Raw genomic sequence first — 15,730 nt, 5'->3', positions numbered from 1 at the left:
GTCCGACTGCACAGCCCCAATACTCTCACAGCCGGGCGTGTGCTGCTATTGTGTCCGACTGCACAGCCCCAATACTCCCACAGCCGAGCGTGTGCTGCTAGTGTGTCCGACTGCACAGCCCCAATACTCTCACAGCCGGGCGTGTGCTGCTATTGTGTCCAACTGCACAGCCCCAATACTCTCACAGCCGAGCGTGTGCTGCTATTGTGTCCGACTGCACAGCCCCAATACTCTCACAGCCGGGCGTGTGCTGCTAGTGTGTCCGACTGCACAGCCCCAATACTCTCACAGCCGGGCGTGTGCTGCTATTGTGTCCGACTGCACAGCCCCAATACTCTCACAGCCGGGCGTGTGCTGCTATTGTGTCCAACTGCACAGCCCCAATACTCTCACAGCCGAGCGTGTGCTGCTAGTGTGTCCGACTGCACAGCCCCAATACTCTCACAGCCGAGCGTGTGCTGCTATTGTGTCCGACTGCACAGCCCCAATACTCTCACAGCCGAGCGTGTGCTGCTAGTGTGTCCGACTGCACAGCCCCAATACTCTCACAGCCGGGCGTGTGCTGCTATTGTGTCCGACTGCACAGCCCCAATACTCTCACAGCCGGGCGTGTGCTGCTATTGTGTCCGACTGCACAGCCCCAATACTCTCACAGCCGAGCGTGTGCTGCTATTGTGTCCGACTGCACAGCCCCAATACTCTCACAGCCGGGCGTGTGCTGCTATTGTGTCCGACTGCACAGCCCCAATACTCTCACAGCCGGGCGTGTGCTGCTAGTGTGTCCGACTGCACAGCCCCAATACTCTCACAGCCGGGCGTGTGCTGCTAGTGTGTCCGACTGCACAGCCCCAATACTCTCACAGCCGAGCGTGTGCTGCTATTGTGTCCGACTGCACAGCCCCAATACTCTCACAGCCGAGCGTGTGCTGCTAGTGTGTCCGACTGCACAGCCCCAATACTCTCACAGCCGGGCGTGTGCTGCTAGTGTGTCCGACTGCACAGCCCCAATACTCTCACAGCCGGGCGTGTGCTGCTAGTGTGTCCGACTGCACAGCCCCAATACTCTCACAGCCGGGCGTGTGCTGCTATTGTGTCCGACTGCACAGCCCCAATACTCTCACAGCCGGGCGTGTGCTGCTAGTGTGTCCGACTGCACAGCCCCAATACTCTCACAGCCGGGCGTGTGCTGCTAGTGTGTCCGACTGCACAGCCCCAATACTCCCACAGCCGGGCGTGTGCTGCTATTGTGTCCGACTGCACAGCCCCAATACTCTCACAGCCGAGCGTGTGCTGCTAGTGTGTCCGACTGCACAGCCCCAATACTCTCACAGCCGAGCGTGTGCTGCTATTGTGTCCGACTGCACAGCCCCAATACTCTCACAGCCGGGCGTGTGCTGCTAGTGTGTCCGACTGCACAGCCCCAATACTCTCACAGCCGAGCGTGTGCTGCTAGTGTGTCCGACTGCACAGCCCCAATACTCTCACAGCCGGGCGTGTGCTGCTATTGTGTCCGACTGCACAGCCCCAATACTCTCACAGCCGGGCGTGTGCTGCTAGTGTGTCCGACTGCACAGCCCCAATACTCTCACAGCCGGGCGTGTGCTGCTATTGTGTCCGACTGCACAGCCCCAATACTCTCACAGCCGAGCGTGTGCTGCTATTGTGTCCGGCTGCACAGCCCCAATACTCTCACAGCCGGGCGTGTGCTGCTATTGTGTCCGACTGCACAGCCCCAATACTCTCACAGCCGGGCGTGTGCTGCTAGTGTGTCCGACTGCACAGCCCCAATACTCCCACAGCCGGGCGTGTGCTGCTATTGTGTCCGACTGCACAGCCCCAATACTCTCACAGCCGGGCGTGTGCTGCTATTGTGTCCGACTGCACAGCCCCAATACTCTCACAGCCGAGCGTGTGCTGCTATTGTGTCCGACTGCACAGCCCCAATACTCTCACAGCCGGGCGTGTGCTGCTATTGTGTCCGACTGCACAGCCCCAATACTCTCACAGCCGGGCGTGTGCTGCTATTGTGTCCGACTGCACAGCCCCAATACTCTCACAGCCGGGCGTGTGCTGCTATTGTGTCCGACTGCACAGCCCCAATACTCTCACAGCCGAGCGTGTGCTGCTATTGTGTCCGACTGCACAGCCCCAATACTCTCACAGCCGGGCGTGTGCTGCTATTGTGTCCGACTGCACAGCCCCAATACTCTCACAGCCGAGCGTGTGCTGCTAGTGTGTCCGACTGCACAGCCCCAATACTCTCACAGCCGAGCGTGTGCTGCTATTGTGTCCGACTGCACAGCCCCAATACTCTCACAGCCGGGCGTGTGCTGCTAGTGTGTCCGACTGCACAGCCCCAATACTCTCACAGCCGAGCGTGTGCTGCTAGTGTGTCCGACTGCACAGCCCCAATACTCCCACAGCCGGGCGTGTGCTGCTATTGTGTCCGACTGCACAGCCCCAATACTCTCACAGCCGAGCGTGTGCTGCTAGTGTGTCCGACTGCACAGCCCCAATACTCTCACAGCCGGGCGTGTGCTGCTAGTGTGTCCGGTAGAGGCAAAATCAGAGACACTTTGTGCCAAATAAATCCGAAAACTCTGCAGCTGAGAATAATATAACGGTATAATGTATCAGACTGATTAGATCACAGAGGACTGTTTACACTGGATACATTGTAGAAAACACTTCGCTGGACAGATACAGTACATTGTGTGTGTATATATATATATATATATATATATATATACACACAAATACGTAAATAGATTTCAGCCTCTGGATGTAAACAATAGTATTATAGATATTTCCCATCAAGTATTCAGTCCTGGTGGCTCAGTGGATGGCACTGTACAGTGGGCAGCACAGTGGCTCAGTGGTTAGCACTGTACAGTGGGCAGCATGGTGGCTCAGTGGTTAGCACTGCACATTGGGAAGCATGGTGGCTCAGTAGTTAGTACTGTACAGTCGACAGTGAAGTGGCTCAGTGGTTAGCACTGTACAATGGGCAGCATGGTGGCTCAGTGGTTAGCACTGTACAGTGGTGAGGATGGTGGCTCAGTGGTTGTCACTGTACAGTGGTGAGGATAGTGGCTCAGTGGTTGGCACTGTACAGTGGCAACATGGTGTCTCAGTGGTTAACACTGTACAGTGGGCAGCATGGTGGCTCAGTGGTTAGCACTGAACAGTATGCAGCATGGTGGCTCAGTGCTTAGCACTGTACAGTTTGCAGCATGGTGGCTCAGTGGTTAGCACTGTACAATGGGCAGCATGGTGGTTCAGTAGTTAGCACTCTATAGTGGGCAGCATGGTGGCTCAGTAGTTAGCACTATACAGTGGGCAGCATGGTGGCTCAGTAGTTAGCACCATACAGTGGACATCATGGTGGCTCAATGGTTAGCATTATACAGTGGACGACATGGTGGCTCAGTGGTTAGCACTTTACAGTGGGCAGCATGGTGGCTCAATGGTTAGTACCATACAGTGGACAGCATGGTCGCTCAATGGTTAGCACCATACAGTGGGCAGCATGGTGACTCAGTGGTTAGCACTATACACTGAGCAGCATGGTGGCTCAGTGGTTATCACTGCACAGTGGGCAGCATGGTGGCTCAGTGGTTAGCATTGTACAGTAAGCAGCATGGTGGCTTAGTGGTTAGCATTGTACAGTGGGCAACATGGTGGCTCAGTGGCTAGCACTGTACAGTGGTGAGGATGGTGGCTCAGTGGTTGGCACTGTACAGTGGCAGCATGGTGTCTCAGTGGTTAGCACAGTACACTGGGCAGCATATTGGCTCAGTGGTTAGCACTGTACAATGGGCAGCATATTGTCTCAGTGGTTAGCACTGTACAATGGGCAGCATATTGTCTCAGTGGTTAGCACAGTACACTGGGCAGCATATTGGCTCAGTGGTTAGCACTGTACAATGGGCAGCATGGTGGCTCTGTGGGGTCCTGGGTTCAAATCCATTAAGGACAACTTCTGCAGGGAGTTTGTATGTGCCCCGTGTTTGCGTGGGGGAAATTTAACAATTCATATTGTTATGAATAAGCCACAAATATATAAGATGACAATATCTCTTTAAACAATAAAAGACGAAAATTCCTTTGATGCTGCAAATGAGATCACATGTCTGAAAGATGAGCGGCACCGGCAGCCTCTCGCCTCCTGAGCTTGCACTCGCTCGGCCTCGAAGATCATGGCTCTACTCTTTTACTATCCTGTCTATGCATGATCCCTAAATAGAGAGATCGGACTTGTCATGGCTGAAAACTGCAGAGCAATTATCAACAGGATTTTGCTATGTAATCTGAAAGCAGCTTAATGTAGGCGCTGAGACCCTGATTGCAGGAATGTGTCACTTTTTGGTCTTTTTGATACAATCACAGTTTTCTCTGCTGCACATCTATAACCACGCCCACACCATTGATTGGCAGCTTTCTATGTACACTGTGCATAGGCAGAAAACTAGTGCTAGAGGATGGGTTGGACTAGGAGGCACGAGACACCTAGTCCTGTAGTGATAATCTGCTAATAAAACACTAATTTTATTGAAACAGAAAAATACACCTTAGGAAGTGCTATATCACTGGAATCAGAGTCTCAGTCCCTACATCATGTTGCTCTCATAATCTGCTAATAAAACACCGATTTTATTGAAACAACAAAATACAAAATACAGCCTAGTAAGTGATATATGAATGGAATCAAGGTCTCAGCCCCTACATCATGCTACTCTCATAATCTGCTAATAAAAAAACCCTGATTTTATTAAAATAGCAAAACACAGCCTAGTAAGTGACACATCAATGAAATCAGGGTCTCAGCCCCTCCATCATGATGCTCTCATAATCTGGTAATAAAACAATGATTTTATTGAAACAGCAAAACACATCCTAACAAGTGACATTTCAAAGTAATGAGGATCTCAGCCCATACATCATGCTGCTCTTATAATCTGCTAATAAAACACTGATTTTATTGAAACAGCAAAACACAGCTTAGTAAGTGATACATTACTGGAATCAGGGTCTCAGTACCTACATCATTCTACTTTCTAATAAAACACTAATTTTATTGAAACTGCAAAACACAGTAAGTGACACATCACTGGAATCAGGGTCTCAACCCCTACATCATGCTGCTCTCAGATTACATAGCAAAAACCTGCTGACAGATTCCCTTTCAGGAAGTGCTATTTATGCAATTCTCCCACGATCATCCATTTTCCTTGTTTGTCCGTAGATATGGTGGTGACTGGACACTGGGAAATACTTTCTCTTTATTCCGGTTATTTTAGACTGCAAGTATTTCTGTCTTTGCAAACCACATACCACGTTATCCTCCAGCATTAGCGGCTGCATATGCAGATGGAGTGGACTTCATTACCACGAGGGTGTCATATGGCTGAGGTTTCAGTGGAGAGCCGATGCTATCACATGGCAGGTGACGAGACAAGAAGATACCCCAGCCCCGCACACTGCGCCGAGCACTGACCAAACAATATATTAGGATATTGGACAATACTGCACTATTGTTATTAAACCCATAGAATAGTCCTCATATTACCTCCAATCAATGGCTGCAGGCTGCAAGAACGACCTCTGCAGAGCATCTGCTTGGTTAGAACTCTGCAGACTGTCCAGGAATAGCTCCGCAGAGCAGATTCACAGCGAGGCTGTCATCACCGTCAGTATCGAAACTGAAATACTCAAGGCGGAGGCTAAGGGTGAAGAATACTTACAGATTGGATCGGGCGGACCCTTACCATCCCCCAAAGGAGAATTCGGACTCCATCAAAATCAATGGAAAATACTGTAGACCGTGAGCCCTCGGGGCAGGGTCCTCTCTCCTCTTGTACCAGTCTAAGCCTTGTATTGTTCCTGATTTTATTATTTATGCCCCTTTTCCACATGTAAAGCGCCATGGAATAAATAGTGCAATAATAATAATAAAAATATATATATATATATATATATATATATATATATATACCCTCACCTACTATGTCCTTACCCATCCCCCATAGACTGTGACCCCTCGGGGGCAGGCTCCTCTCTGCTTCTGTACCAGTCTGTGCCTTGTATTGTTCCTGATTTTATTATTTATGCCCCTCTTCCATATCTAAAGCTCCATGGAATAAATGGTTCAATAATAATAATACTAATAATAATAATAAAAAAAAATAAAATATATATTATATATATATATATATATATACATATATATACACCCTCACCTACTATGTCCTTACCCATCCCCCATAAACTGTGACCCCTCGGGGGCAGGCTCCTCTCTCCTCTTGCACCAGTCTGAGCCTTGTATTGTTCCTGATTTTATTATTTATGCCCCTTTTCCACATGTAAAGCACCATGGAATAAATAGTGCAATAATAATAATAATAATAATAAAAAAAAAAAAAAATATATATATATATATATATATATATATATATATATATATACACCCTCACCTACTATGTCCTTACCCATCCCCCCATAGCCTGTGACCCCTCCGGGGCAGGCTCCTCTCTGCTTCTGTACCAGTCTGTGCCTTGTATTGGTCCTGATTTTATTATTTATGCCCCTTTTCCACATGTAAAGCGCCATGGAATAAATGGTTCAATAATAATAATACTAATAATAAAAAAAAAATTAAAAAAAAAAAAAAAAAAATATATATATATATATATATATATATATATATATACACCCTCAGCTACTACCTCCTTATCCATCCCCCGTAGACTGTGACCCCTCGGGGGCAGGCTCCTCTCTCCTCTTGTACCAGTCTGTGCCTTTTATTGTTCCTGATTTTATTATTTATGCCCCTTTCCATATGTAAAGCACCATGGAATAAATGGTGCTATAATAATAATAATAAAAAAAAATAATAAAAAATAATATATAGAAATATATATATATATATATATATATATATATATATATATATATATATATATATATATATATATATATATTATATATAGTCCTCTCTCCTCCTGTACCAGCCTGTGCCTTTGTTCATGTTCAGTGTTCATGACTATTGTACTTGTCTTTATTATGTATGCCCCTTTTTACATCTAAAGCGCCATGAAATAAATGGCTCCATAATGTATGTGTATATATATATATATATATATATATATATGCAGTACAGACCAAAAGTTTGGACACACCTTCTCATTCAAAGAGTTTTCTTTATTTTCATGACTCTGAAAATTGTAGATTCACATTGAAGGCAGCAAAACTATGGATTACCACAGGTGGAATGAAATACTTAAAAAAGTGTGACACAACTGAAAATATGTCTTATATTCTAGGTTCTTCTTTTGCTTTGATCACTGCTTTGCACACTTATTCTCTTGATGATCTTCAAGAGGCAGTCACCGGAAATGGTCTTCACTTCACAGGTGTGCCCTGTCAGGTTTAATAAGTGGGATTTCTTGCCTTATAAATGGGGTTGGGACCATCAGTTGTGTTGTGCAGAAGTCTGGTGGATACACAGCTGATATTCTTACTGAATAGACTGTTAGAATTTGTATTATGGCAAGAAAAAAAGCAGCTAAGTAAAGAAAAACGAGTGGCCATCATTACTTTAAGAAATGAAGGTCAGTCACTCAAAAAAATTGGGAAAACTCTGAAAGTGTCCCCAAGTGCAGTGGCAAAAACCATCAAACGTTACAAAGAAACTGGCTCACATGAGGACCGCCCCAGGAAAGGAAGACCAAGAGTCACCTCTGCTGCGGAGGATAAGTTTATCAGAGTCACCAGCCTCAGAAATCATAGGTTATCAGCAGCTCAGATTAGAGACCAGGTCAATGCCACACAGAGTTCTAGCAGCAGACACATCTCTAGAACAACTGTTAAGAGGAGACTTTGTGGAGCAGCCTTCATGGTAAAATAGCTGCTAGGAAACCACTACTAAGGACCGGCAACAAGCAGAAGAGACTTGTTTGGGCTAAACAACACAAGGAATGGACATTAGACCAGTGGAAATCTGTGCTTTGGTCTGATGAGTCCAAATTTGAGATCTTTGGATCCAACCACCGTGTCTTTGTAGAAAAGGTGAACGGATGAACTCTACATGGCTGGTTCCCACCGTGAAGCGTGGTGGAGGAGGTGTGATGGTGTGGGGGGGCTTTGCTGGTGACACTGTTGGGGATTTGTTCAAAATTGAAGGCATACAGAACCAGCATGGCTACCACAGCATCTTGCAGCGGCGTGCTATGCCATCCGGTTTGCATTTAGTTGGACCATCATTTATTTTTCAACAGGACAATGACCCCAAACACACCTCCAGGCTGTGTAAGGGCTATTTGACTAAGAAGGAGAGTGATGGGGTGCTACGCCAGATGACCTGGCCTCCACAGTCACCAGACCTGAACCCAATCGAGATGGTTTGGGGTGAGCTGGACCGCAGAGTGAAGGCAAAAGGGCCAACAAGTGCTAAGCATCTCTGGGAACTCCTTCAAGACTGTTGGAAAACCATTTCCGGTGACTACCTCTAGAAGCTCATCAAGAGAATGCCAAGAGTGTGCAAAGCTGTAATCAAAGCAAAAAGGTGGCTAGTTTGAAGAACCTAGAATATAAGACATATTTTCAGTTGTTTTACACTTTTTTAAGTATTTCATTCCACATGTGTTAATTCATAGTTTTGATGCCTTCAATGTGAATCTACAATTTTCAGAGTCATGAAAATAAAGAAAACTCTTTGAATGAGAAGGTGTGTCCAAACTTTTGGTCTATAGATATATACCCTTAGGTACTGTATCCTCACCCATCCCCTGTAGACTGTGAGTCCTCGGAGGCAGGATCCTCTCTCCTCTTGGACCTGTCTGTGTCTTTTATTATTTATATCCCCTTTTTCACATGTAAAGCACCATGGAATAAATTGCACTTTAATAATAATAATAATAATAATTAATAATTAATAAAAAAAAAATTATATATACATATATATATATATATATATATATATATATATATATATATATATCTCATCACTTGCTCTAGACTGTGAGCTCCTGTGGGCAGGGTCCTCTCTTCTCCTCCTGTAGCAGTCTATGCCTTTTATGTATGCCCCTTTTCCATATGTAAAACGGCAAGGAATAAATGATACTATAATAATAGATAATAATGAATATAAGGAATAGTTAGCATGCCTGCCGCAGTCTGCCCTCACCTATAAGGACACGTCCACCTTACAGCCATCAGACAAGCAGACTGTGAGCATATCAGTGCTCCGATCCCAATTAAAGGGATTGTCTAGTCCTGATTTTTTTTTTTTACAAGAATGGTCACAAAAACACAAAACACAAGTTATATTGACTCATCACTTTTTTTTTTAAAAAAAGTGCCTTTTTTTCAAGAATATCATTCTGCAAGTGGTCAACTGCTCTAATCTTATCTACGTGACAAGCCATCTGAAGGGCGGCAAACAAAAGCTTTACTTTATCTATTGATCCCATGTACTCAGCTTATTGACAAGGCGGCCACACAATGTGCTATCATAGAAGAGGCGCTGGGACAGCTGAGCATATATCTGAGGGTAAAATTCACATGTATACTCTCTCTGACGCAATGTTTTTTGTTTGCATGCTTATCTGACCATCATTACTACTGCTCCCATTTCTCCACTTTGGAGCAATATTCAATTTGCTGTCCAAGCAATTCTTTCCTAATTTTGACCAATAGATTGAGGCACCCCATCTATAACCTCATCATCTCAAGGAGGGCAGAAAAGCTTTGTAGTGGGGTGTATAACACGTAGAGTAAAGCCGATTGACCACCAAGTAGAGGTGCAAGACTTTTCGGTAATCCGGCTGCAGGAGCCACAGATCAGATACAAATATTTAATATACTGATAATAGTTATACCATACATGAGCTTTAGAGACCAAGTCAAAATAGACCAAACTGTTGGTGATGTTCAGATTTATGGGAAATACGTGCTTCAGTCTACAAGCCACTTATCCAAATCTGACAGCTCTTATATCATATGCAGAACAAACAGCGCTCAACGGAAACCTGTCACCGCTCCAGCTCAAGACGTGCGAGAGGCTGAGACTTAATTCTACAAATAAAAGAAATGTAAAAAGAATTCCAACAGAAGAAAACACGAAAAGATGCAAAATAATACATTGCATCTTGAGCATCGGTAGCACGGTGGCTCAGTGGTTAGCACTGTACAATGGGCAGCACAATGGCTCTTTGGTTAGCACTGTACAATGGGCGGCGAGGTGTCTCAGGGGATAGCATTGTGCAATGGGCAGAACGGTGGCTCAGTGGTTAGCACTGTACAATGGGCAGCACAATAGCTCAGTGGTTAGCACTGTACAATGGGCAGCACGATGGCTCAGTGGATAGCATTGTGCAATGGGCAGAACGGTGGCTCAGTGGTTAGCACTATACAATGGACAACACAGTGGCTCAGTGGTTAACACTGTATAATGGACAGCACAGTGGCTCAGTGGTTAGCACTGCACAATGGGCAGCACAGTGGCTCAATAGTTAGCACTGTACAATGGGCAGCACAGTGGCTCAGTGGTTAGCACTGTACAATGGGCAGCACAGTGGCTCAGGGGTTAGCACTGTACAATGGGCAGCACGGTGGCTCAGTGTTTAGCACTGTACAATGGGCAGCACAGTGGCTCAGTGGTTAGCACTGTACAATGGGCAGCACGGTGGTTCAGTGGTTAGCACTGTACAATGGGCAGCACGGTGGCTCAGTGGTTAGCACTGTACAATAGGCAGCAGAGTGGCTCAGTGGTTAGCACTGCAGTCTTGCAGTAGGCTCAGTGGTTAGCACTGCAGTCTTGCAGCGCTGGGATCCTGGGTTCAAATCCCACCAAGGACACCATCTGCAAGGAGTTTATATGTTCTCCCCGTGTTTATGTGGGTTTCCTCCCACATTCCAAAGACTGTACTGATAGGGAAGGTAGATTGTGAGCCCCAATGGGGACAGTGTTGCTCATGTATGCAAAGTGCTATGGAATTAATGGTGCTGTATAAGTGAATTAATATTGTTATTATATATTGTGCTGGAAGAAGAGGAGGAAGATGAAGAAGGAGGAGGAGAAGAAGAAGTGAATAAATATTATTATTATTATATATTGTGCGGTAAAAAGAGGAAGAAGAAGAAGAAGAAAATGAAGGAGACGAAAGAAGAAGAAGAAGAAGAAGAAGAAGAAAATGAAGGAGAAAGAGGAAGAAGAAGAAGAAAGAGAAGAGGAGGAGGAAGAAGAAGAAAAAGAAAATGAAGGAGAAAAAAGAAGAAAATGAAGGAGGAGAAAAAAGAAGAAGAAAGAAAAGAGGAGGAGGAGGAAGAAGAAGAAGAAGAAGTGAATAAATATTATTATATATTGTGCGGTAAGAAGAGGAAGAAGAAGAAGAAAATTAACGAGGAGAAGAAGAAAAGGAAGAAGAAAGAGAAGAGTAAGAAGATGAAGAAGAAGAACAAGGAGAAGAACAAGAAGAAAAGGAAGAAGAAAGAGAAGAGGAGGAAGATGAAGAAGAAGAAAACGAAGAAGGAGGAGAAAAAAGGAAGAAGTGAATATATATTATTATTATTATATATTGTGCGGGATGAAGAGGAAGACGAAAACGAAGAAGGAGAAGAAGAAGAAGAAAAGGAAGAAGAGGAAGACAAAGAAGAAGAGGAGGATGTTGGATAAGGAGAAAGAAAAAAGGATGATGAAGAAGAAGAAATGGAAGGAGACAAAGAACAAGAAAAGGAAGAAGGAGGAGAAGAGGAAGAGGTAGAAGAAGAAGAATAGGAAGAAGGATAAAAAGAAGAAGAGGAGGAAGAAGAAGATACTCTCATGCTTCTATAACTATTATCATGTCATACAAATCCCATCTGCATAAGCAAAGGAATAACCGGTGACCCAAGAGGATGACAATGCCGGCTTTTCCGGATGAGCATTAATACCATTATGTTCCAGCTTATTCTAGAATGCTGGTCATTTTTAGGAACAGGGGCACAGATAAAGTCAGACACCACAGAGGCACGGGATGCATGCAGCCGTGTGTATAGACCCTGATAGACCCCTATTTCTGCCCCTCGTGCGCCCCCATAAGCTGCGATAAGGCTGGATATGCTTTTAGAGGAGTATGTGATTGTAATGACTTCCGATGGAGCGTGTAATGTGGATGCTGCATCCAGCCCCGGATGCACACAGAGGACACATAGCCGTCTATGGGCACCATGTCAGGGATCAGGGCAATCAGAAATTGGCATCAACCAAACTTTTTAAAAAAGTTTCACACTTTTCAGATCTCAGTTTAAAAATCTGTCCAGCGAGATACAAAAGCAGATCTCTCCCCCCATGGGAACAGCCTGGAAAACTGACATGTATAGTACAAGAAGTGACAGCATGGGATGGAAAACTCCACCGGCAGGGGAGAATAATGGGTACCGCATTACTACATGTGCCGCCATATATCACACATCCAGCACCGGCCATTAAGGTCCATAGAGAACACAGAAATGACAATGGATTATAAAGGGGGGGGGTTTATAGATGTCCAAAAGACAATTGCTCATCGTGCAATTCCCTAAATGGTTCCAAAATGAGGATTAGTTACATAAATGCACATAAATATTTGTTTTAGATAATCACCTTTCTAGGTTGTGAATTGTATTGTTATATTATTTCATAGGTGCTGTTCACACTATGGCATGGAAGGGGCTTATAAGGCTATGTTCACACGTTGCGTTTTTTACCGCGTTTCTGCAGCGTTTTTGGCAGCAGCGTTTTTGGGCAAAAAGGCATGCGTTTTTGTTTTCCAGCAAAGTCTATGGGAAAAGCAGAAATCCTGTCTGCACTTTGCTTTTTTTTCTGCAGCGTTTAATTTGCATATTTGTGGTCAAAAACCATGCTGAAAAAGAAGCAGCATGTCAGTTGTTTTTGCCATTTCTGCAGCGTTTCCTTAACATTGGAGTCAATGAGAAATGGCAAAACGCAACCAAAAGCACAATTCCTGCGTTTTTCATGCTTTTTACCTGCTTTTCAACTGCGTTTTTGGCTCCAAAAACGCATGCTTTTCTGGCCAAAAAGTAATGGATTCTAATGTTCCTTTACACACACACAATAACCGAAAATTTAAATGTAAAAAAATAATAAATTTTAGCTATTTTTCTGTTAAAATGTGCATAACCACTATTATTACATTAAAATTGATAATTTACCATATAATTTTATTAAAAGTTAATTTTATACTTTTTTTCTCTTTTTTTATTCTTTTTGACTAATTCAACTTTATTTCTCAGTGTCTTGATCTCAAAAACGCATCTGCAGAAACGCAGGTGAAAACGCAGGTAAAAAGCGCTAAAAACGCACTAAAAACGCGGTAAAAACGCATGCGTTTTTAGCGCTAAAAAATGGTCAAAAGCCATTTGGTCAAAAACCAAGGGAAGGAAAACGTGCAGAATAAACTGCAGGTACACCGACGCAACGTGCGGACATAGCCTAACACCACTCTACTATCTGAATACTGGTGAATTCCTATGGGTCCCAATGACCTTAAGAACGCTGCAGACAATATTATTTTTGATGTAAAAAGTATTAAGACTTGCACTGTATCATAAAATGTGATGAACGATGTATTATTATAATGGCACTATTAGTGCTGATAAAAAAATAATAATAATAATAATAATGATAATTAATACGATATTAGCGATAATGGAGAATAATGTAATAAAAATTTGCAATAATGACACAAATTATAGAGTTAATAAAAAATAATAAAATCTGTAAAATATAATAATAATAATAATTATTATTATTATTATTATTATACGGAAGATGATGATGATAATAGTACAAACTGAATAATTTATATTAAATAATGTAAATAATAATAAAATATAATAATTAATTATAATAATATTACTAATAATAATGAAAATAATAATAATAATTACTACAATATTAGAGATACTGGAGAATAACGTAAATAAAAAGTCACAATAATTACACTAATTATAGAGTTAATAAAAATAATAAAATGGAAAATATTAAATATTAAAATAATAACAACAATAATAGTAATAATGACAATAATGAGAATAATAATAACAACAATAATAATAATATATTTTATTATTATTATTTTTATTATTATTATACTGAAGATGATGATAACAATACAAATTGAATAATGTATATGAAATACTCTAAATAATAATAATAATAACAACATGTAATAAGTTCTATGAAATAATCTAAATAATTAAATAAAATAATAATAGCCATAGTAATTCAAAGAATAATAATTACAATAATTTCTTATAATAAAATTATTGTAATTGTTTATAATAAAAAAATGGCTAATGTGTCAATCAACAATAATAATTAAAATAAGAATAAACAAAATTGGGATGAAAAACAATAAAAAATAATAAATAATAATAATAATACAAGTAATAATAATAAAATAAAAATAGCAATAATAATATAAAAAAATAAAAAAGTACTACTACTAATAATAAAATAGTAATAATAATGATACAATAATAATATTAACAATGTTAATAATAATACCATTAATAATAAAAAAAATAGCAATAATAATATTTTTTAAAAAATAAAAAAGTACTACTAATAATAATAAAATAGTAATAATAATGATATAATAATAATAATAATAATAATAATAATAATATAGAAATAATAATAATAATATATATAAATAATAATAATAATATAGAAATAATAATAATAATAATAATAATAATAATAATAATAATAATAATAATAATAATAATAATAATATAATATAGGTACCTTCTTTACTTTAGGTACAATTGATAAACCTCGGAGAATATTTGGGGCTTTATATATGCCAGGCTCAGGAAGCCATTGGGTGCCCTTACCTTGAGCTGGTGCTGTAGGGACCCCCTTCTATCCTGGCATCCGTCTGTATTAGTCCATGCAGAGGACACCTCCTGTCCGGAGAGCTTACAATCCTTTGTGTGAGGAGTCCCGGTCCCCAGTGCACCGGTGCAGGGTGCTGTGCACTTGTGAGGCTGCGGGGCTGATCCTTGTGCTGTGCAGCTGCAGGAGGAGGCGCACAGGGGCCGGGGCCGGCGCTGCCATCACTAATCTCAGCATTTGCTTTCTCTGAGCTCACAATGTTTTTGGCAAAAAAAGTCAGATTGTTATTTAAACCTAATAGAAGATTAACCCTTTGTATTACTGCTGGACACGTGTCACTGCATTCCATAACCATGACTAGTGACCAAAATCTATCTATAAATATAAACACTTGTTGTCGCTCCCATTTGTCAGGAGCTGGACGCAAAGATCTAAGCCTTTTTCTATCTGCATAAAAGGGCTTTTTCTCTCAAATATTGTTCACAAATGTGTCATTCCTGTAGTCATTATGCCAATTCCACGCTCCCTCAAAGCTTCCATCATCTGTAGCATTGTGCTGTGTGATAAAACGGCACATTTTAGAGTGGCCTTTTACTGTGGCCAGCCTAAGGCACACCTGTGCAATAATCATGCTGGCCAGCCTAAGGCACACCTGTGCAATAATCATCCTGGCCAGCCTAAGGCACACCTGTGCAATAATCATCCTGGTCAGCCTAAGGCACTCCTGTGCAATAATCATGCTGGCGAGCCTAAGGCACACCTGTGCAATAATCATGCTAGCCAACCTATGGCACACCTGTACAATAATCATGCTGGCCAGCCTAAGGCGGTCCTGTACAATAATCATGC

General features: G+C 42.2%; 1 protein-coding gene across 1 annotated transcript in view; it reads right to left on the bottom strand.

The window, feature by feature from the left end:
- The window catches only part of AVPR2 (arginine vasopressin receptor 2), a 134,410-nt gene extending 119,396 nt beyond the window's left edge, over positions 1-15,014 (bottom strand). The window contains exon 1 of the mRNA XM_075322840.1: positions 14,881-15,014. The gene's annotated coding sequence lies outside the window, so the exon portion shown is untranslated. The remainder of the gene's footprint in view (positions 1-14,880) is intronic.
- Between the last annotated feature and the right edge of the window lie 716 nt (positions 15,015-15,730).

This window comes from Anomaloglossus baeobatrachus, chromosome 9 (assembly GCF_048569485.1).
Source record: "Anomaloglossus baeobatrachus isolate aAnoBae1 chromosome 9, aAnoBae1.hap1, whole genome shotgun sequence".
NCBI classification, from domain to species: Eukaryota; Metazoa; Chordata; class Amphibia; order Anura; family Aromobatidae; genus Anomaloglossus; species Anomaloglossus baeobatrachus.
This window is presented reverse-complemented; position numbering and strand designations above follow the sequence as displayed.